The sequence below is a fragment of the Ursus americanus genome, chromosome 10 (assembly GCF_024610735.1).
Source record: "Ursus americanus isolate L20-20 chromosome 10, mUrsAme1.1.p, whole genome shotgun sequence".
NCBI classification, from domain to species: Eukaryota; Metazoa; Chordata; class Mammalia; order Carnivora; family Ursidae; genus Ursus; species Ursus americanus.
In genome coordinates this window covers 29,793,615-29,818,269 of record NC_142136.1, presented here as the reverse complement: position 1 = coordinate 29,818,269, position 24,655 = coordinate 29,793,615, and the positions used below count along the sequence as shown (strand labels likewise).

Genomic DNA, 24,655 nt, shown 5'->3' with positions numbered 1-24,655 from the left:
AATGTTATATATATATATATAAATGTTAGAGAGAGAGCACCATAAAAAATAAGGAAATCCTACCATTTGCAACAACATGGATGGACCTTGAGGGCATTATGCTAAGTAAAACAAGTCAGACACAGAAAGCGAAAAAGACAAATACTCTATGGTCACACTTAACATGAGGAATCTAAAAAAAAAAAAAAGCCAGCCTCATAGAAATAGAGTAGAGTGGTAGTTGCCAGCAGATGGGAGATGGAAGAATGGGGAGATGTTGGTCAAAGGGAACAAACTTCTAAGAAAAATGAGTTCTGGGAATCTAATATTCAGCATGGTGACTCTAGTTAACAATACTATACTATATACTTGGAAGTTGCTAAGAGTAGCATATCAGTTTATATAAAAATCGAAGAGACTCAGAAAACACTAAAGCTTGATAGTATTTTAAATGCCTAAGTGAAAATAATATGTATATGTTAAAAGTCTGAAAGCAAAGAATTAACTTCTTCTGATATTTGGCAGCCCCAGAAAAGGGTGACAGATTATGTATTCACTTGTTTGGAATGCCATTTATATTCTATTCAGTGCTAGAAGATTTAGAACACCATGAAAATGTTGCAGCTCTTAGGGAAGAAGAAAAGAAAAGAAATAATAAAGTTAATCCTTGGATTAAATGAAAAAAAATTAAAGGAAGAAGAAACAAATCTCAGAATATAATGAAAACAGATACCTTCCAAGAGGAGAGGGGACTATATCATGCGGGTAAATGCAAACTTAAGAAAAAGAAAGATAAATTTATAGTAGATTTGCCACATTACTAAAGCACAGAACTAAACAAACACCAGAGTTTCACACTATAGATGTAAATGCATAATTGCTTCATGGTCCTGCTAAATGAATTCAAACCTATAATTGTTTAAATTCCTATTGTAAGCAAAGTTTTGCAAACTCTCAAATACATTTGGAAAAAAAAATTGCTGCACTCAGCTGTGGCTTGAAAACAATCAAAAGACATTCAATAGCATTTCTCAAGTTATAAGAAAAATATTCAAGTATGGTTTATTCTAATTTAGACCACCATCCAATTAAATCCAAATCTTGCACAGTTCTTCATTCGAGCATTAAAACTTACTTTTATTAAAAACTTCAAAAAGCATTCTTTCGCATTTTCTTCAATATTCCCAGCTAGATGTGTTATCTGTATTGAATTTACCATTCGGTTTAGCAGTACCAGGTGGTCCCAGAGGCTTAATGAGGATTTGATCATAAGCACAGAGGGAAAAACTGCAACGAAAATGCCTTCATTCTGGACAGTTACCTTTCTAATTTGTCTCAATATGCTACCTTTTAGCTAAAATTTCATCTTTATCCCTAACAGAGATCAGGCTGAAACAGCGCGGCTTATAAACATCAACTGGACAGAACTGTGTTCGAATGTTACTTTGGCCCCTTTTTCCCAGACCATCTCCTCTGTAAATGGAGAAGTTAGATTCTGTCCAGAGGCGACTCTACAGATAAACAGGTGGGCAACATCCAAATGGTTCCAGATGGGTTACTATGCCATGGAGTCAAGCTGTTAAGATAATTTTAAAGGGAGAGAGGCTATAAAAAGGAAAGAGGAAGGGATTTTTTGCAGCTGATGTTCTGGAAAGGAGAGCTAATGTCATCAAATAGGACGTATGTTTAATAAGTCATGGTCTTGCCAAAGGTGACTAGTTACTTTAGAAAGAATCTTCTCTGAATTAGGCTAGAAAAATATTTGACCAGCTAATATCACTTAAATAAATTTTGGTTTTAAAAAATTTGAGAAGAGAAACACTGATAGTCTGGAGACCTGCCATTCTCCCCTAGCTTCTCTATTCTTGTGTATATTTCTCTTTTTTGCTATGATCCCCAACTGCTATATAAGGAAGTGAAGCCTCCTTTGTTCTGCTGAGTACTTTTATGAGTTTAGGTTATGCAAATTTTTTTGGGGGGGGATGGGGGTGAGGGATGAGAATTGCTTTGCAAAAAGCAGGAAAATGATTTCAAACTCTGTGGTCGATGTGGAATAAAGAGAGGCAGAAACATAGACGATTATATGAGTAAAGGCTCCAAAAATTGACAGAAATCATGAGGCAACCTTTAAATGCTCAAATCCGTGATTTTCGCAAGAGTCTTAGAAAATTATATTTGAGCAGCTTTATTTCATGTCTGGATTATACACCAAAATAAGCATGAGCACATAGAGGGGTCTGAATACAGACCCTGAAATCACTGGCACTGAACAAGGTCAGCTGCTATTCATTATGGGGAAAGGTCATTGAGACTGTGGTCTTGAAGACATCTCTAGACTCATTTAGCCCATCCCCCCTCCCCCCATTGCACAGGGACCCATTCAAACCAGCACAAGCAAACATTCCTTCCTTCTGACACCCTTCCTCCTGAGAGAAAAGTCCACCAGCTCTCCCCAAAGCATCTCCCAGTTCTCACAGTTCAGGGCAATATCTACCAAGGATCTACATAACTGAATGACTCCCTAGCGCTTACAGATTTACCCACCATTTAAAATCAGTAGAACTTGTCAGCTTTAATGAATTAATCCGTTTTCCTAAGAAATATTTTAATAATTTAGCTATGAGATTAATAATAGAAGGTATTGCTAAAACTACAGCTAATCTGTTTCCCAGAAGGAATCAGCAATTATATCAAGACTTTCAAATACCTTTTCTCTTTACTTAAGGTATGATTTCAAATTTGGTTTCTCCTAGAGTGAAGAAATATTTTATGAAAATGTACTGGCAGAAAAGCCTCTTGTCAGCGTCGTTGACAGTTTATGGGATTAGAATCACTGCCGACTGAAATGGGTCTGCTGTGGCCCACCAGACCAAAAGAGCCAAGAGGCTTTCAGCACGTCATTAAAATGTAGTGACACTCAGGGCTGGAGGTGGCCTTAACAAATGAGGAGAAAGGCCAGGATGGGTGACTAAACTGTATTTTGAACATGATTTCATTTAGCCATCACAGTTAGTTCATCCTTTTTAATCTTTAACTTGTGAAGTGACAAAAACGAAGGCAGTTTTTAAAAGAGAGAGAAAGGAACTAAGATAATTCATGAGCTCAGCACACATATGTTGAATAATGCAACATTTACCATAATAGAAATAGCCCACTTTTTTTGTTTTAAAAATGCTTGCTTCTTTTTAAATTGAAACTAGACACAGGAGTGCCACAACAAAAACAGTACACACTTCTGAGGCCCCAAATTTTTCTTTCATTCACTAAAATGAAAGAGATAACAATGTTTGGTTTTTGTGTACAAACAGCATTCATAAAAACGTACATAATACTACATTTAAATAATGATCTATTTTAATTTATAGCTGAAAAGAAACATTTTTATTCTCATTTTTTTATTCACACATTACTGGGAAGTGTCCCACTCTGATTAATTTTATGTCAATGTTTTTCTTCCTATGGATTTGTGCAGACCACACACCACAGAATAAAGACATTTCCTACCTAAAAAGCCTTCACAGCAACTGTCCATGGAGATGAACTTGTTCACTTTGACTGTAATCAAAGCATTGCTGAAAACCAAAACAATTTTGGAATGAGAGGGAGTTTAAGATAAAAATAGAAAAAAAATAGCCTACTTTTCCAATGACTCCAAATTTTGGAGTGAGAAGGAGTTTAAGATGAAAATAGAAAAAAAAAAAATAGCCTACTTTTCCAATGACTCCGAACAGTAAATGTTGATACAAGGCCACATCTTTATCCATCCGGGTTTAGTTTCTAGATGTTAGTTCATCATCCTGGGTCATTCACGGAGGAATCCTCCCAACCAAGTCCACGGATGGAAAAGGACCTACAGATGCTTCCAGTGGAGTCAATGGAGCACCTGCCACAAATGGAAGCCATAAGAAAACTCAGTACAATTTGATTTAATTCATTTAGAACATTATTCTTAGATTACAATAACATTATTTAATAGAAATAAATGCACTTATGACAGAAAGTGTTTGGTCTCAAACGTCTTAAACGATTTAATTGCCATAGATTTTGTTGATGCTGATGCCAATATCTTATCCTGAACTGCGTATATTAGATTGACCCATCTCCAAGCGATCGTGCCCTTCTCCCCGGAAAAGCCCTATTTGGAAGCTGCTAATTCTGTTTGTGTCCAAGGAATGGTTTCTGGTTTTCTTTTTTTGTTTGTTTTGGCTTTGTTCACATCTGTCCTTGACTAACTTCATAATCTTCAGATTTTCTGGTATGTTAATGGCTTCATGTCTTTAAAATACAGACTTTTTTGTGAAAAATTCTATGAAGTAGCCACAAAAAGTCAAGAGAAAATTAACTTTTAATAAAAGTTAGTCTAAGGGAAATGTCACTTCCGTTGTTAGTGATTGCTTCATTAACAGGCTTGCAACAACTCAGACCAAAGCAAAGTATGAAGATGCTTTCTTGGGAGTTTCTGGGAAAATACCCCAGCCTAGGGGAGCTATTGGACGGAACAGCATCTCTTGCTCTGGACTTTTTCATGTCTGGAAACTGCTATGGCATATTACTATCTACACATAGAGCCAACACTAAGAATTGTAGATCACAGATGGAAAGAATGTGGATCTCGATAACCTCATTGAGGTAGGACACAACCATCCTTTAAGGGTGGTAACCAGTGTCCTACTGCTGGTCTTCCTGTTTTATAAGAACGTGAACTTCATTAGTGCTTAAGCCAGTTTGAGTCAGAGTTTCTGTTGCTTTCAGATGAAAGGACTCTAACTGATGTAACATACGTAACCACATCAATTTAGTTCTTATTATGAACAAGACCCCATGCTACTTTTCTCAGACTTTCATGAGCTTCCCCAAAAGATGTGAGAAATAATACAACTAACTTTGTGGAGAAGCCAGTGGACTGTATAATTTTTAATGAATAAGCTGTACTTAATATTAAATCACGATTTTAAAATGGAAATACAAACACTGCTATAATAGCACAGGACATCTGGAGCTCCTAACCAGAAAGCAGGAGTCTTATACCTCTTTTGTTTAAAGAACATAGAAATGGTCAAACAATATATGACTTTTTTTCCTCCTGAAGGGACTGCTGATCTAACTCAATCATGTTGATGACCAAGTATTTGGTTCAGATCAGAACTGGATTCCCTGGGCTTGAATGGGAACAGTAGAGGCTCTGGATACTCAGAGCCAGAGGGATACCCAGACCAACGACCCCTGGGAAGAAAAAAAAAAAAAAGAGGTTTGAAGGCCCAAGAGACAGAAACCAAGTGTCAAATCCAAGGGTAAAAAGCAAGAATCAATGCTAGGGCCAAAAAGCTAAATGAACTTGAAAGTCAAAATTCAAGCTAATTAGAACCAGCCCAACAAAACATGGGTTTCCAGGAGAACTTTCTCCACCGCTTCTGGGTATTCGAGTTTCCTTGAAGGAGCCAGCAGGTGTAGGATGCTTGGAAGGATGAAAATGGCTTCAAAGACTAAGGCTGGGCAGACGACCAAGGGTGTCCAAATCAAAACTAAGTTTCAAGCACTTAAATGTGGATAACTATAATGGCATGAAGCAAAGTATTTGTTGCTGTGGTGAAAATCTGTAAGCAGAATTTTTCTCTTGTGCAGCAAAGGATCTCTAGTGAGAAATAATACAAGAAGACACAGGTGTTACGGTAATTATAAAGGTCAATAATCCTCAAGTACATTCAAGGATGCTGAAGTTCTAATGCTCGATCGTTGAGAAAGAGCAGAGATCAAGGGTCTTTTGCATAATTCTTCCGCCAAAAGACATCGAGATTAACTGAAATTCAAATCTGGACTGTGGGACAGCCATCTGGAAAACACTGCTGCAGATCAACTGCACGGCACGTCAGTCATTGTGCAGAGATGAAGGGAACTGTCGCCCGCTGGGGATTATGTTATGTATTGTGGGCCATTCCAATCGGTGCATTCAAATGACTGTCAATATCCAAACTTGAAATAATTCCAGTGATAGGAATAAACATTAAATATTTACCAGCCACTGCACCACTGGATCAATGGGCTCATCTCCCTCCCTTGAGTACACACAATAATAAATGAATAGACTTGGACCAGCAAGAACGGTTTGCCATAAAATTGGAAATCAATGATACCACTATGGTTACATGACTAGAATAAGCAATAAATGGAGGCTGCTGTCATTTTTGAGAAAATACTATAAAAACAAGGAAAGAAAAACAAGGTAAAGGGAAAATTTCCTTGTATTTGCATTATTTGTTTTGAATTTTTTTAAATGAATTCTTAACGGAAGTCCTAGGCTACATGTGTACTTTTCAAAACATTTTGTCCCAACCTAACAATGTCTCCTAATCCTATATCAAGTTCCTGTCAATCTGTCCCTAAAAATATTTTAGGTTCAGATTCTCAGTTCGTGTCTCTGCCGAGAAGAAGTCCGATGACTAAACTTCTTGAGGAGGAATGGAAGATGGAGTTAAAATAAATAGTGTCATAGGAAGAAAAATGTGTGTTTTCTTTTCATCTTTATTTTATTATACCAAATCTCATGCCTTACAAGTTCTGCTGAATCGAAAAAAAGTGCTCAAGTCATGACTTATAGTGGAAAATTCTGGCGTTAATGTTGTCCCTCTGATATAATGAGAGCGGGCTCTAGGAGTCGATCTAACTAGTCTCATGAGCTTATTCGAGCCAACGGTTCATAGTAAGATTGTGACTACAAGTACTGTGTCCTGTCAGCGGACCGGGTGAGGTCTTCCAGCTGGATGACAATAACACCTTCATAGCCTTCATTCCCTTCGTCCCAAATCAAGTGGCTAGGTGTCAAAACTGGATGGAGGACAAGACCGGGAAAACACCATGGCGCATCAGCCAGAAGCTGCCTCCGTGACCAGGGCGATCTTCCTCCCCGGAACCGGAGTTGGCCCCAAGCAACTCCAAGGAGGAGACAGCAATGGCAGATGGAACTGAGGGGACACATTGGTACAATCAGAAAGTACAGCTCCTCTTCAAGAAGAGAATTGGCATTAACTAAAGGGAAATATAAGTTCCAATTTATTACGAGCCGGGAGCCCTACAAAGTAGAAAGCCATTTCGGGGGCCTAAAAATACTTTGTTTCTTCTGTTGCTAATTTTGAACATTGCTTTTCCCTGTACGATTATATTCAGCAGGATTCAAAATATTTGAAATGAACAAAAGGACTTGTTAGCTCTTTTCTTTACCATAAAGCCTATTCTTTACCATTTCACATATTCTGTTCCTCTATTTTCTTATGTACAGAATTTCAAAAAGCCCTCTAAATGTTGGATTGTTTTCCTATAGAATTTGTCTTCTTGTGAAAGTTCCAAAGCCTGTAAAGCATGCTTCTGAAATTACGTGAAAGCGTATATATGTCAATAGTAGGAGTTTTTTAGTTCATGATGACCCTATGATTACTCACTGAAGTTGTCAATAGGTAGATTCATTCGGTTTCAGGGTTTTTCGGGTTTTTGGTTTTGTTTTGTTTTCCTTTCTTTGTACCTCCAGTCTTTTTTTTTTTTTTTTAAGACTTTATTTATTTGACAGAGACAGACACAGCAAGAGAGGGAACACAAGCAGGGGGAGTGGGAGAGGGAGAAGTAGGTTTCCCACTGAGCAGGGAGCCCGATGTGGGGCTCAATCCCAGGACCCCGGGATCATGACCTGAGCCGAAGGCAGACACTTAATGACTGAGCCACCCAGGCGCCCTGTGCCTCCAGTCTATACAGATTCTGTGAACCCTCTGGGGAAAAGGCCCAGTCAGTGAGTACTTCTTGAAGCTTCTGTATGAAGCCAAATTAACAATGTGGATACCAATATGCCACCTCTTATAAAAATGCTAATTTCATTTAACAAATCGTCAACATTCATGCCTCTAGTTTGTGCTACTACTACCGAGCCATGAGATGAGGAGACAAGTCACCTGTCTGGCAGCAAGTCGTGCAATCCCCAGAGTTTTCCAGTCAAGTAGGGTTCAAATGGAAAATGCACGTGTAAAGAAATGGAGGTAGGTAGAGGATTTTTCAGTTACCAAGATTCTGCTTGGTGTAAGCACTTTTGCAGAACAAAATGCTGCAAAGAGCCACTGTAGTGAGATTCGAGATACCAAAGGAAAAGGCTCTCATTAAAGAGCAGAGGCCAGTGAAATGTGGTCCGAAGCTCCTAGGTCCCGTGGTAGATGAGAAGCCAGTCAGGGGGCAGAAGAGGAAGAGAGCCGCATGGCAAGGGCAACAGAGGGCAAAGGAGCTGCAAGACCTCTGGGGAAATCCAAAGAACAAAGAGCATCCAGAGAAGGGGAAGTAAGGAAAAGAAAATAAGAGCCACAGACACTTGGTGGAGGCAAGGCCAAGAAAGAAGTCCAAAGAACATAAATTATCTCATGTGATACTTTTTCTAAATGCTTTGTTACATAATGTAGGATTCCCACTCCTACTCAGTTCTGCCAACCCCCCTCCTCCCCACACCCTCCTGCCAGGTCTCCCCATGCAATGTCTTCAGTAAACACTACCAAAAAACAAAAACAAAAACAAAAACAAAAAATCACACATACAGAAATCCTTGATGTTTGCTGAATTTCTCGACAAAACCATTGAAGGTACAATGTTCCAGATCTGGGTTGATGTAGCCTGCAACAGAATCAGGACGTAGCTGAGGGGACAGCTGATGCTGGGCTGGTTTCATACACAGAATCTAGCAACAGGGCAGAGCCAGGTTTTCTGGGGCCTACAGTAATATTAGGAGGATTACTATTTAAGAAAAAAATTCCACAAAAATACAAATTTAGCTACAGGGGCTTGGAAGGGGCATACAAATGAGGGTTACCAAAACTAAAGCTTCATTGGCTTCAAAGTAAACCTATCTCTGCCTATGATTTCCTAAAAGAAATACAAATATTGTTTGAGATTCTTCTTCATATAAGGCAAGAACCTCAGAACTCTGGATAGAGTGGAGAAAGGACGGGAATATATAAAAATAAAGCTGTTTATAAAGTCAATGTTCATCATTAATTATCTAAATCATTTTCTATATGCCCATCATTGACTCATTCTTTTAATTAAATGCATGTCTGATATAGAAACCGTCTCATTATGTTACTATAATCAGATAGGAGCAGTTTATGTCATTACATTTAAATACACGTTAATTCCCAGTGTCAAAGTAAGTATATATAGAATGTTGATTGCATTGGTTTCCAGTTACTCTTATTAAGACTTGTGAATAATCTGCATGAATTATAGAGCATGTTATTATTATACTTATGGGTGTAAGTTAAACAGAAAGTATACTGTGCTTATTTTTTAAAATCCCCCTGACAATGAGGAATGCATGTCTAAGAAAGAAGAAAGAGGTGTTATCACAGCCAGCATGCTTTGACCACACAGCTTCCCTAATCTATGCCCTTCCTTCAGCTCAATGCCCTCCTTACCAGAATTTTCCACCAAGAATCCACACAAAAACATCAGGAGAAAAACATTAAAAGCATGTCTAAGATGCAGATTTTTAATCAGGATATTGTCTTTCTACCTGCATTCACGCTGACTTTGTGCAAGATGATAAGGCTCAAGGGACAGCAGGAAATGAAATGCCATTTGACGGTTCTGCTTTGGCACAGAACAGGGGATGCTGGCCTGGTCTCCCTTCCCCCTTCTTGGCAACAGCCTCGGCTTTTCCCATGAAGGGCCTTACTCCTTCCAGTTCTTCTGGTCCCTTGGGACTGTCTCAAGGGTATTGAAGGCACAGCATATGACCCAGGCCAGACCAACTGGACTTGCCTTCCTGGGAGGCTGTATCTATCTATAACAGCATGAAAAGCAGATAGAAGCCATTGGGGTTGAGTTTTTCCAAGGGCACTGTCCAGAGAAGACACTGCGGTGAATAGCCAACAGTTCCCTGGAGCCAGTCCAGCTCCCATCCTTCCACAGGCTTGGTGACTCAGCAATTCCTTAGCATCTGCAAGCTATCCAGAATCACTCCTACAAAGTCCTTCAGTGCTTAAGTAAGAAAGAGCTGGTCTCTGTTGCGAGCAACCAACGGGCCCTAACATGGAGAGAGAGGTGGTGACCTCCATGAACAGAGCAGTCTATCCCTAAGTTAAAAAGTGGTTCATTTTCTGATTTTCCAGTCATGTTCATTTCTCTCAATAATCTTGGAGCTACATTGGAAGGAAATCTGAAAGCAGTCTTAAAAACAAAAAATCCCCTCCCCTCTTGAAAAAAAAAACTTCCATGAAAAATTTAAAAACATTAGTTCTTTTCATACTTCACCAAACCACCATACCATGTCTAAAACTACAGGCAAGATGCAATATGAGAATTGTAGTGTCTTTTATGGAAATTCCCAAAGGGAAATGTGGGGTATTTTTTCCAAGTGCTTATAAGGCTAAATGAATCTGGGGGGTTCAAAAATTATCATTCTTGGGGGACTTTAAAAATAGTTTCAAAATGTTTACTTTTTAAATTTGTCAAAAATATTTTCAGATTTGTATTTGTGTGTATATTTGGATAACCCAAAAGAGACTAATTTTGACAAATTGAAATTAGAAAGCCAGTTACCTCTAATGGCAGCCTAATTGCTTTATCTACTTAAACAACCAAACAAGTAGATAAAGTGAATTTTCCAAGCACAGCATTTTCCTAATGTGTTCACTACCAGCCTAAGAGGCTACCATAAAATATTCGAATATGCACAGAGGAAGTGAGCCCTCTGTGGAATCACTCAGAAGAGATCCCCAATTACCTTTCTATATGGGATCCCGCTAGAGGCCTGCCTTTTCTCTCAAGACAGGACTTAAATGCAACCAAACTGCAGAGGCTTCTGCTCTAGAGTCTTCGTGTAAATTTTCCAGAGGTGGACCAAATGTATTTCTAGATTTGTACATGAAAGCACGTTTAAAACAGTAAATCTATGTCCAGTGTAGTAGTATTTTACATATTCATAAATTGCTAATAAGTACAAAATAACCTTTGGCTTTTTCTGCCTATATTCTGGATCATTCAAATTAGGACAAACTGTCAAGAAGCAGTTTATCTTATCTTATAGAGACTGTTTACCAACCATACTTCAAGCCAGGGTGTGGCAGTGGAAAGTTTATAGTTTTAGCAAGACCTATAAACCCCTAGATAACATTTGCTGATACTAAGATTTTATGGAGATAATGTGTACTGTGGAGTCAAAGAGAAATGCAAATGATAGAAATCTTGGTAACACCCACATTTTGGGTCCTTCTTAGAAATCGAAGTTTAAGTAGAATATTAATTGAGTTTCATTAAAAGAGCAATGTGAGTTATAGGATAGGGAGTAGACTACAGACAATGTGGTTTTGTGGGTCATATAACAGGGATGGTACACATGGCCATGTTTCTACATGCCCCATCTCCGGGAATCAATCTTAGCTTGTTTCTCCTCAGTTCCCCCAAGTAAAGGTGTGAAGGTTTTATTTTCCATGTCCTACATTGTCCAGGGTGTCAAAGACCTATATTTTTGCTTTTGTATTCTGTGGATAGGGCTGGGAGTGACATTGAAATTTCTGGGTCCCTGTAAGGGGGGAGATCCATACTCAGGGGTTCAGACAGAGTTAAACAAGCATCACTGTTACCCATCACACCAGCTCTTGATGGAAGTCCCCACTAGATATCCACTAGAAAACCAGCTGCTGTGGCTCCTGGATGGCGATGGACGAGTGTGGCCAGGGCCACCATGACCTCAGTAGTGTTTGCATGGCAGAAGCCCCCAGAGTCTCAGCGCTCCTCTGCTCTCCTTCTGTGGTCCCTCCAAGCCTGTTCCTCTCATTGCATGGCCCACTGACTGCCTCAAGGGTCCCAATCCGTGCCTCTGGCACAACCTCCCAATGCTGACCTCCCTGAACTAGTCTGCTAAGGCTCTTTATCTGTTTTCTTCCCCGTTAAGTATGTGTGTGCGTGTGTGTGTATGTGTGTGCATGTGTGTGTCTCACCCTGCTTCATGTCTCCATTAGCAAAGTTTTGCATTCCTCTAAATGACTTATGGTGACATCTTAGGGCACCCCACACAACCCGCCTTTCCCAGGAGGTGGCAACAACGTTAACATCTGGAATCCCCTTCTTCAGAGTATGTGCTGGGCTACCCAAGAGCACGTAGGCTGGACCTAAATCCTGGTGAAGGGCTCATGTGTTTCCATTGGAGAATAGCTATTTGTTTTCTCAGGACACTCTTCTCCCAGCATCACTGCCCTCATCCACTCCACCCAACCCAGACTGCTCAGCCTCAGATGTGGGCATGGCTTCCCTTTACAGCTGGGCAAGTTTCGAGGAGTCCTTGCTCAATAAGGGCAAGCGGCTGTCCTTATCGAAGCACAGAGAACAGGTCTGGGTAAAATAAGCAATGCAATCTCCTGCATTCCCTCCCCTCCCCAGAGTCACTGCATTTGTGAGATGTGATCACCTCATTTGAGAGGTAGTTTTGGCCACACTTTCTGGAACTTCTCTCACTTCCACCAATGAGATCTCCCAATTCCTAGCCTTAAAATCTCTTCCCTTGACTAATTATGGAGGCAGTCTCTCCTCTCAAAATGAAGACCCTCCTAATATCCCCAAGGCCTCCATACTTCTCATCAAAGATGGTACAGCATTCCCTCCTCAAGAAGAGAGTCAAAACTTTTGGCACCTTGGTGTCTGGAGTTGGGGTCTTTCCAGGCCCAGCCCTTTCTATGATACACACTCAGTCATGGGCTTATGGCAGCCTCTGTTCCAAAATCAGCAGGAATTTCTGAGAATTTACCTCTTTGCCACATGCCATTTTTCTCCCAGGGATACAACTCTGATTTCAGGCTGATTTGTTTCAATTCTCATCCAGGATTATATTAGTTTGTGGAACAGATGTGCCTCAAACAAGGACTCTTCAGAATTCCAGACAAGTGTCCCCGTGTAAGGGATATGAATTTCAACCATCACAAAAGATGTGTGTGCACAAGTAGAGATTTCTTTCTATCTTCATAACTAAACATGGCTCATACACTCCTTTTTTTCTCCTGATGATAAAAACATAACCATTCCACATGGATACTAAAGAACGTTAAATGTTTCAGTCTGAGCTGTGGCTGAAGCCCCAAAATCATAGACACCAACCATTCTCACATTTCACTTCCTATCATGGGGTAGTGGAGAAAAACCAGTTATGTGACCATTGGCCCCTAACCCAATGGTGAGTATAAAGGGGGGGGCAGTGTGGACTCTTTCTTGTCATCTCTAGTCAAGTGAGAAGAACTTCAATGGGACCACTGACAAAGCTTTCCATGCACAATGGGATCAAAGAATTCAATAAAGTTATGTTCTTCTCTCACAACTTTCTTGGCGTGACCATTCAGCATGGCGAGAGGCTTAGTCTTACTCCTTTAGGTGAGCTCTAGGGCAGGCCCCATAGGTTACCTGACTGTTCTCAGATAACATCTAAAGTAGACTTGTTTTAGTAATTAATGTGTGTTTGAATGTAATAACCAAAAACCCAGATTTCATCCAGGGTTAAAGCGTCCACCTTCCCTAGCTCAAGCCCATGGTGAGTGGGAAGCCAGCAGTGAGGAAGAAGAAGAAGATTCCCCCTTTTTTATTCCGTGAGCATCTGGAACAAGCCCTCCATACTGGCTGTAGCTTCTGACCCCTGAGGACTTGGAGCATGGAAAGCAAGAGGAGTTAAAGGCAGGATAAAATATTGCTCAACTGGCACTAATCTGGGATTGGTTTCCACAGAGATTGGCAGGTGTTTAAAACGGATTCTTTCTCCCGTGGGTGTTTCTTCACAGACTCCTTGGCAGCAGGGCTGATGCCTGTCCCACATCTGTTTGCTCTGAGATGCAGGCTTTACTCCACCTGCTCTGCATTTCCACAGGGCTGGTTTCTTGGGGTTTGGCTAGTTGGAGGCACTGAATGGGGAAGAGAAAGTGGGAAGGAAGGGAGAAGCCAGAGTACTTCTTTCCATCTCGCTTCACCTCTGGTGGCCCCTCCAGCTGTGGCTGTGCTGCCTTGGAAGCTCCCCTCCTCCTGAAGAGCCCCATTCAGGGTCCAGAGCCCTTCCAGCAGGCCCAGCGCATGGGCTCCAGGAACACCACCTCTCACTTGGTCCTCCGACCTAAGGATGGAGTGGCTTCCTGCTCTTCCAGTCTCTGGATTACCTCTCCAGTCTCCATCTGGTTCTCAGCTCCTCTGTCACCAGTATAAACAATTCGCTGCAGTAAATTCCCACCACTGTAAACACTGGAAGGAGGCTCTTTTCCTAGTTAGACTCTAATGATGTGCTCCCACACATACACACTGATGTCCCCTGACTAGGGACCTCGCCTTCAATCCGCTGCCATGGCGGTGTAGTCTGGCTGGCCGCTTGCAGCTTTTCCCTCTCTCCCTGGTCACTGGGAACACTTGAGCATTTTTAGTGGAGGACTCCACTCCCTGCCCGTGATGGTCCTGGCTAGAATCTAAGATGAACCAACTGCATATATGCTAGATGTGGTCCTTGGGAAAAACCCACCATAGAAACGGTCAAAGGAAATCTAATTATTCCCTGTCTTAGGCAGGGTTCCCTTAAAAGCAGACTCTGAGACAAAAGCTTCTGCATGAGCACTTGATTTGGGATTGTGATCCCCAGGAACAGGAGTGAGGCATGAGGGGGTGAAACAGGGATGCTGTATTAGTTTCCTATTACTGCTGTGTCTTACAACAGTACAAATGTATGATCCTGAAGTTCTGACATCAGAAGTTTGAAATGGGTCTTACAGGGTGAAATCAAGATGCTGGCAGAGCTGGTTTCTTTTGAAGAGTCTGAAAATAAAATCAATCCCCTTGGTTTTTTTCAGATTCTAGAGAATACCAGAATTCCTGGGCCTGTGACCCCTTTGTCACATCACTCCAACCTCTTGCTTCCAACATCATACCTTGTACTATCTCTAACTCTACACCTTTCTCTTATGAGACCCTTGTGATTACATTTGGCCCAACCAGATAACCCAGTATAATTTACCTATCTCAAAATCCTTCACCACATCTGAAAAGTCCCTTCTGCCATATAAGATAACATACTTACAGATTCCAGAGTGAGAATGTAACCGTCTTTGGGGTGTCATTATTCAGCCTACCACAGACACACTGGCCACCTCGGTGGGCAGTTCACTCCTGCAGACCCTTCTCAGCGGTCTTAGGAAATCCGTCTCAGAACTAGCCATCTAGGGGAAGAGAGAGAGACAAAGTTATGTGGCAGCACCCATCCCCTGTTGATCAAGGTTGTCTCTGGGGTTTATGTCTAACGGCTACTATAAGGAACTGATACAGAAAGAAGCTCCAACAGTTGGACTAAAGCACCCAGGAAAGCAGTTAAAGAAGTTATTCTCTGGCTAGCTAGAGTTAGTTCTTACCGAGAGTGCAAACTCTTCTCAGAACACACAAGGGCGCCTAGAGCCTTGGCCGGGCAGATTTCTAAGATGTTGCCAGAGGTACAGAATCGGGAGCTAAACAACATAAGCTATTGGGGTCATTCGTGTTCTCGAGAACCACTGTCCTTTCATGAGGGGGAGCTGGACTTGTAGAAGACATCAGGGCTGACTTCTCTTTCCCACCATTTATCAGAAATGGAAAAGTAAACCGGGATGTACTGTATGGTGACTAACATAACATAATAAAAAATCATTAAAAAAAAAAAAAAAAAAAGAAATGGAAAAGTACCTGTGTATGGAGACTGCTCGTGGTGCAGAGAGTATCACGACCACACTGGGAATCAAGAGTGTCAGCTAAGACAATGCTGTCTCACTTATCAGAAAGGCAAAAAGTAAGAGGAGAAAATAGACACAGTTTTGGAGAGGGATGAAAAAATGAGCATTCTGACCATTTCCCGGGAAGCAAGAATTGATAGTTTTTTGAAAGGCAGTCTGGCCTTATCTACCAAAATATAACAGGTGCAGCCCCCTTGACTCAGAATTCTGCTTCCAGAAAAAAAAAAAAAAATCTTACAGAAATCCATAGACAAATGAGCAAAAAAATCATATGAAAGCAATTGTTACAACATTGCTTTGAATTGGAAATCGTCTGAGAAGTTGTTTCAGGAAAAAGAAAAGAGCGAGTTAGTTCTTTATGTACTGATGTGGGAGAGGCTCACGATACATAAAGACAAATAAGCAAATTGCAAAATAGTGGGTGTGGTACGATCCCGTTTATATTTTACAAGATAGTATTTGCATGTGTGAAACTTAGTGTGATTTGACTATCACGTTGCAGCCCTGCTGTGTTACGGAACAGCCTTTGCATTCCATTGGCCCTCTCACGGCCAACGTGGCTTCACAGAAGAGAAGTTGTACCAAGGCTGCTTCCTTTGTGAGACTTCCTCCTTTGTTTATGAGTAAAATGTGTGATTAAGATGACGAATGAATATGAAGCCTTTGTCAATGAGAGTGCTGACAGCAATAAGAAAAGAAAATCCATTCTCTTGAACAAAGCTGGATATAATCAATTGTTAGATGTGCCCAGTGATGTTTAAGTGTTGTTGCTATTAAAAGAGTTACTGAAACCCCTATAGGTAAAAAATCATTTTGCTTTAAAATTCTAAACTCTGGGGGGCCTGGGTAGTTCAGTGGGTTAAGCATCTGGCTTCAGCTCGGGTCATGATCTTAGGGTCCTGGGGTCGAGCCCCGGGTCAGGATCCCTGCTCAGTGGGAGTCTGCTTGCCCCTCTCCCTCTGCCCTCACCTCTGCTCATGTTCTGTCTCTCTCTCTCTCTCTCACATAATTAAATAAAATCTTAAAAAACAACAAAAGATAAATAAAATAAAATAAAATTCTAAACTCTGTACTTCTAACCCCCTTTTCTATTAAAATAATTTATTATGTGATTATTTTTAAAGCAAGACAAAATGCCTGAAGAAGACAATTACTGAACTATAGCAGGACAAATTTATATATATTCCTAAAAACCTGGAATGTCTGACAACTTCAGGCTAAACATGGAGGATGGGACATGGAGGCTGTTCTCTTGCAAAGCCCCACTGAAATAAGAGTGGAGGAATAAAACCAAGATAGACACTCACAGGGACCGAGAGAAAGTAAGAGGATACAGCAGTGAATGGAAAAGACGTGTCAACGCATTTCTGGAAGAGGGAAGAGTGTGAAGGAACCGAGAAAGCTGAACAGCAAGGGCCTCTGTGGGTGGCGAGGGGAGGAAACTAACAGGAAGTAAGTCATTTCATTCAACAAAACCCAGAAAGTCTTGAGCAGGCACTGAGGCACAGCTGCCTGGAAAAGTTAAGCAGGGAATTGCAAACAGGAGAACAGGAGCGTCTGCGAGCCTATAGGAGGGAGTCAGATCTCTAGACTCTCGTCCCCATCTGACACAACCAGGCCATTGCTGCTGATGGGAGCTCAGAAACATACGGTGGCTTCCTTGAGCACTTTCCTGTCCACTAAATATTGAACTCCTCCTGTAAGGGAGTCGGGGGTAAGATACTCCCTGCAGCGAGCAGAGCAAAAAGCTTGGGACTGCCTCTGCCTCTTCGTGATCCTGGGAAAACTGCCACCGTCCCAGTAGGAAGTAGGAGGAATCCAAGAAAGTGGAAAGGGCAGAGGAAAGGCCTGAGATCTTCTATGAGGGAGGCCAAAACCTTCTCCAGGGGAACCAGAATGTGGCTCCACGACTGAGAAAGGAAAGCTGTTTAATGGGCATTATGCTAGATGATATAATGTCCCTTTGCAACTGGTTTTGCCCCAAAACACATCCCACAGATTTGAGAGAGCTAAAAAAAAAAGAGAGAGAGAGAGAGAGAAGGGGGGGAAAGACCATTGTCTACCCTGGCAGAAGGAAAAAAAATTTTTTTTGTATTAATCTAGGATGGCTGAACACATCAAATTTAAATTCCAGACTTATACCCACTGCAGTCAGCAGAAAGGCCTGCCAACCCCGACAGCTTATTCGGGAAATACCCAAAGCAGCAAAATCCTAGAGCAAGCATGCATAGATTCCTTGTCCTGGGAATTAGCAAGAACGAAATCTGGAGACATGTGGTAGTGACCACAACTTCAGTGAGTATGCACAAGCCAATGACAGCACAGGCCGGAAAAGTGCCCGGAATTGCTCAGTGTCACAGGAGAAATATTTTCCAGGTATGAGTTTTCTATTCAAAGCCACTCAGCTCAAGAGAGGTAGATCCTATCACACGTACTCACTAAACCCAGTTACAAAAGTCTAAGACAAGTCCCAAGAAGACCCACAATCTGCAAGAGTAAAGAAATTTAACTGAACTCGTGAGTGACGGTGAAACCTGGGTCACCAGATGGCCAATATCAGGATCTATCCTGATCCTGCTGTATCAGTGACCTATTGCCACCATACTGTTGCATACACAACCACAAAACCTCAGTGGCTCACAATAATAAATATTTATTTTGCTCACAAATCTATAGGCCATCTGGGTAGTCCTGCTGCTCTGGGACGGGCTTAGACGATCTTGGCTGGACTCATGGATCTGCAGCCAGCTGGGGCCGGATTGTCTAATGTGGCCTCAATACTCAGTTGGGCTATCTCCCCTCTGATTCTTGCAGTTTCTCAACCCAGCAGGCTGGCCCAGCCTTATTCTTAAAGGAGGCTGGGCTCCAAGAGAGCAAGCAGCACCCAAAGCCTCCGGTGGCCGAGGCTCAGAATGGGCTCATCTTCACATCTGCTGCCTTTTATGAGACCAAGCGATTCACAGGGCAGCCCAGTTTCAAGAGTGGGGAAGTAGACCGCCTTTGACAGGAGGTGCTAAAATTCTACATTGCAGGGAGCATGGGAACAGGGAGGGGTGGTAAATGAAGGCCATTAAGGCAATTAATCTACCACACCAACATCTTGACATAAAAGGATTAGTTCTGTGAGTAAATCAAAACAAGTTGGTTAAAGGCAATATGAACTCCTAGAAGGGGGGGGGGGGAAGATAGTGAGAAAACTGCTACAATCTGAATAAAGTCTGTAGTTTAGTTAATAGTAATATTAAGTTCCTAGTTCTGACAAATTCAGCATGGCTCTAAGGTGCTCACAAGAGGAAGAGAGGGACATAAGGAAACTGTACTGCCTTTGCAACTTTTCTGTAGAATTAAAATTCATTCAAAATAAATTTATTTTTAAAGGGGCATTATAAAAAAAAGAACCTGGAACGCAGGCCATTTGGGCATACGGCCCCCAAAACTGGGTGTACTGCCGAGTCACGGAAAATGCTCCATCCTATATTCGGAAACTCCCGTGGCCTGGGAAAATTTGGCAGCATGCAGGGCACAAAAAGCCTGGGCACGTGGCTTGGCCAGGGCCACGTCTCTGCAGACCTCCCAGGCAATAGCCACGCTGAGCCTCTGGCTTCAACAGGGGCGGTGCCAGTGTCCTTTCTCAGGGTGTCTGAGGGGCACTGACCCAGCTGGCAGCGGCGGTGGAAGCAAATGCCACATGGCCACAGGCCTGCAGTGCCTGGGGACTCTCTTTTTCTCCCTTTTCAAGTGAGTGAATTCTAGTCTCCTTCTGAAATTGTGAGAGTGACAAGGTGCACTCTTCTTTGGCCTGCGTATCCCTGAGTCTAATGGGGAGACCGAATGAGACATAGAAACACAGGATTGCGGTACAATGGGGTAAGGTCCAGGGAGTGGGCAGGTTCCCTCCCTGTTGTGCTCTCTTCCTTCAGGAAACCCCAGCCTCCTTCCAGGACGGTCAAGATACAGGTGTCTTCCCCATCCCCACTCCTCTGTGCCCCAGTGGTAGGCACATAACATCTGACCCAGACCTGGTTACTCGGAGCAACCCTCCCCCTGGGCACTGCAACTGCTCAAGGGAGAGGCTTTCCCCAAGGTGTGCTAATCAGACCCTCTCTGTCATATATGAGATAGGATCTCTGGGGGAAGATGGGGTTCTTTCTTTCTTTCTTTGATACTAGAAGCAATTATAAAAATACAGACTGCAGGAAGCTAAAATTACCAGAGGGAAGAACCAGGCTATGGAAAGAGAAAATCATCACAACGTAGCTGGAACACCTGGATACAGCCAAGCCTGAAGCCAGAGGCACCTCTTGGAGTTCCATACTTCTGGCCATAATCCACTTTGAGTTGGGTATTCTCTCACTTGTACCCACAAAAACCCTGCCTAATGCAGAGATCAGGACCTGCAAGTGGGGTTGGGAATTAACAGGCATCACAATGAGGATTTGGTTGAGAACAGGTGGGATGCCAGGCAGGGAAGGTGGCCTTTTGGGTTCTGGGAGGACAACAGGGCTTGGTAAGTGGAAGCAAAGCAGCTGGGCAGATTTTTCCTATTTGTGTTTTGGGACTCAATGCAGTTCATCTCTTTGTGTCTGGGGAATCAACTGTGACAAAGTTGAAGTGAGTTGACCCCCAGTTTCACAGACTTTGGGACAGTTCCCAAAAGTCTCGAAACAAGCTAGCTCTCTGATGGCAGAAAGGGAAAGTTCCACAGAGCCTCACCAAAGAGATTACTTCTTCTCCCGCAATCCTTATGAAGGTACAAAAACTGATTTTTCTATTGCCAAAGGAGGTCACATCAGGATGCAGGAAGAGTTAAAGCACAGGGGAGACCCTAGTTCCCAGGTCTTTAGCAAACACTTCTGCATATATACTCCCTGCCCCCCAAACAGTTAACATTTCCCCCATTTTAAGAAGACGTCCATGAGGATGAACCCCACAGCATTATTCCAGCCTACGGTTCCAAGGACAAGGACCAAGAAGCACACGGGTGAAGACTTACTGCTGAGAGACAAATCCCGAAAGCAGGTAGGACTCCAGAACCATGCCGTAGTAGGACTGCTGGACTTAGTCCCCAGCCCACTGAACTCCCAGAAACCGAATACGCTGGCCTCCCTCTGAGATTTCAAGGCAGTGTCATTGCCCCAGATTCCCCAAGCCCTGCAAACAGGCTGGTGATTGATTGCTCAACCCCTAAGGCAACCCCCAGGCCCCCAAACCTGCAGTAAAAGAAAATGGGCTACAGTTCTCCAGCCGTTCTTCCTGAACTTTATGGGTAAATTCGAGGAAAGGATTACAGGAAGTCACATTTCAGTCTGCCTCTGGCTGAAGCCCCAGTGCAGTACGGCTGGCAATAAATCGGAGGCTACATTTTCATCCCCATCTGGCTTGTGTCTACCCCACAACTGATTCAGAATTAGAAGAAAGAAGGGTAAGTAATTAAGCTCTGCCTCAAACCCCAGTACCAGGGGCTGGTACTTTTACCCCACAGGCTTTAGGGAACAGGAGGGACCTATCACCAGTTTCAAGCAGGTTCAAGGCAGATAAAACTCATGGTAGGGCTTGTGAAGGTAACCGTGACAGCACGGTGGATTGGTAGGAGAAGGGTGAGACTGCAAAAATGAACCAAAAATGAGTAAGCGGCAGCAACAGGAAAACGACTAATGGCTTAAACAACAGAGCTGCAATGAGCATGAAGAAGCAGTGGGGGACACGGAGGTTGTGCAGAAGATGAAAATCTCACCAGTAGAGGAAATACAGCAAAAGGGCACATCCTGTAAGCCAGCACCCAGATGAAACTCTGTGGACTGTAAATGGAGATAAGTCACTCATTTTGTTTTTGTTGGAGGGAAGGGAGCAGCAGACAGCTGGAATCCTATCTGAAACAGAAGGAAAGATTTTAAGATCCCTGTTTGTTTTACACTTGAAAAGGATTTGTCCTGAAAATTGCCAAGCTGTATAGATGCTCTTAAGGGATCTTGGCAAGATGTACACAAAAGAATGCCTTGGTTGGCTTACCCAAACAGAGCCCCCTGGGACCTGACACAGGTGTCTGGGAGCCACCAGCCCCACGGCACAAGGCTTGAGGTTAGATAATGAGGTTGATGACATTCCTTCTGGGCTCCCTTTATCCTGGATGAGAGCACAGTGCTAAGTTAGCCTAACGGATTCGCCTGCCTATAGAAATAGGCAGACCAGACAGATTTGAAACACACTTTCGTGATTTATAAAAGCTGGAAGAGATTATTACCTGCCCAGAGGAGTGTAGCATCCATCCAGTTCCCTCGATATTCCTTCCCTGACTGGGATTCTATGAAACACTGCATTTCTTTCCATATGTAACCTTAAGGTTACGTCTGTAACAACTGTCACAACCTCATGACAGTCTCTAGAGAGTTCTTTCTCCCAGGGTGCTGAAAAAACACCCACTGGTCTCTCGGGCAAATGCAGATTCGGTTTGGTAGTAAAAGTGTGTCCGTCATACAAGGTTGATGGGAGGATTAAATGAAACCTTGTGGGGCACGTGCTTAGCTTAGATCCTGGCATATAATGAACAATCACATTTGGTGGCGATCCCCAGTTACATAGAACACAGAAAAGTCTGGCTTTAGCTACAAAAGGATTTAGCAAAAAGACACTTTGCTGTTCCAAGTATCCAGGAACCCACCCCTACACTTTCACTCCAGTGTCTATTTTTTCCTCTGTTGATGCTTCTCTGGAATTAATATATCAGAAGAACTCAGGCACATAGATGCTTAAATTTAATTAAAAAAAAACAATAAAAAAGAACAGCTTAATGATAATCCAAACCCCACCCAAGCATTCCTTGGCTGAGTGCAAGATTATTACTCGCTAGCACACTTAGGATGCTCACCCTTTACCAAGAGCAAAAATTATTTCTCATCAGCAGCAGGAAGACTGAAAGTTCTTTCCCAGAAACAGCTTAGAGCTCTTTCCCCGACTTGGCCAGCTACACTTGAATTCAGGGTTTCCGCCCTAGAAAGAATGCGGTTGTGTCCAAGTGGGATGAGTCACTGAATTCTAAGCAGAGACGTTTTCATCCCTTTAAGAGGAGCAGCAGAGAGTTCCATGTTTGTGGTGAAACAGTGCTTGGAGGGGACCAGGATGAGAGCCATCCCATGTCACATCCCCTCTTCCAAGTCCTGCAGCTAGCAGAGGAAGGGACAAACTGACGGGAGAGAAAGAAGAGTTGGACTCTGGCAACAGGCCACTTGGCCTTGTGGATTTACCAAGAAAGAAAGGTCCTTGAGCAACGGTATGGAACACGAAGCCCCTCCAGGATGCTCATAAAATGTTTGTTGGCTGCCTCTCGGGAGCCCTGGGCCTCCTCAAGATCTGCCACCCTGCTGGCCGCCATAGCTCTACACGCTGCATCCTATCTCCACCTTCTTTGGACTCTCTCTCTAGAAACTACACTGTTACTTTTGAGATTTGCAACAGTTCACTCTCTCCCGGACATCAGTCATGTGAAAATGTGCTTTCGTGGCATAGTTTGTTGGAAGAATGAAGTTTTCAGAGGGACTTAGGAAGATGTGAATCACCTAAGCTTTTTTTTTAATATCATCATTGAGGATGGACCCATTTAATTTTGTCAGTGCTCTCCTACATAATACTCCATTGAATCATCATCCCTACCTTGAGAAAGGTCAAGTCATTATTAGTTCCATTTGATAAAATCATGTAACAGGCATGTTATGAACACCTACTAGAATTCAAGCTGCCTTGCCAGGTGCTTTGGGAAATATAAAGCTGAGTAACACATGGTCCCCGCTCTCTAGTAGCTTTTTTTTTTTTTTAATTTTATTTATTTATTTGACAGAGAAAGAGAGAGCACAACAGGGAGAGCTGAGCAGAGAGCCCGATGCGGGGCTTGATCCCAGGACCCTGGGATCATGACCTAAGCAAAAGGCAGACGCTTAACAGACTGAGCCACCCAGGCACCCCTCTAGTAGCTTTTAATCAAGAGGAAAGACAAAGCAAAGTGAGCGACGAAAAGCTTTGGGTTATTTCCCATAAACTCATGGAAAAGCATGGAAGGACTGTAGGCAAGAGCATGACACAATCCTAAAGGCATTTTAGAGAGCTCCCCCTGCTGGCAGGAGGACGGAGAACAGATTTAAAGGGAGCAAGCAAGTCCGAAAGCACTAGGGTGCTACTGCACCAGTCTAGGCAAGATACAAAGGAGGCTCAACCTAGTGCTTGGAATCCAGAGAGAATGCAGAAAACGCATTAAGGGATGTTTTTGGTCAGGGAAAATTAGTAGGACTGGTGGCAAATGATTGATTGATGGGGGCTGCGGAGGGAATGTGCAAAGGAACATCACACCTAAGCCTTCAGCAGCTGGGTGGGATGCAGTGCTGTGGCAGAGATGGACAAAGGCGGTTAGGCCAGGCCAGGACAAAGGAGCCTGGGAAGGCTTCAAGGAACAATGACACCCCAGTGGACAAGGTTGGGAAAGCAGGCTAGGGCTGTCAATGCCAAACATGGAGTTTGGACTTCAATTCAGTGAGCAATGGAGGCTTTTAGGCAGTAGAGCCACAAGATTGAAGCAGTTCTCTTTGAAAACTAACCTGATCAACAAAGAGACTGAGATTTCAAAAGGTTCACTGGTAAGACAATGAGTTAGTGTCAGAGATGAATCTAATATGCAGGTCTTTGGACTCCTGGTCCGATCCATCAGAGGAGGAAGCTTGCTGGCTTCTCCTGCCCCCAAGAAGTCTTCTGCCCTTACTGCATCCTGCAGCACTTACACTCAGCTTGGGCCCAACACTTAGCACGCTAACAGAATGGATGGCTACTTGTATTTAGTATCAACCCAAGAAGGTTGTTCTAATCACAAATGCGCAAAAATTAACTATAATTGTTAAATGTAGATAATAAGACTCCTTCAAAGGTAGGAATCTGTGGGAATTAAAAGGGTGTGG

General features: G+C 42.7%; 1 long non-coding RNA gene across 2 annotated transcripts in view; it reads right to left on the bottom strand.

Annotated features, from left to right (window-relative positions):
* Positions 1 to 13,087: 13,087 nt before the first annotated feature.
* Positions 13,088 to 24,655, bottom strand: part of LOC123801171 (uncharacterized) — a 140,860-nt gene continuing 129,292 nt past the window's right edge. For both annotated transcript variants that reach the window (XR_015725922.1, XR_006782132.2), the window contains one exon: positions 13,088 to 15,176. This is a non-coding gene — a long non-coding RNA (uncharacterized LOC123801171). The remainder of the gene's footprint in view (positions 15,177 to 24,655) is intronic.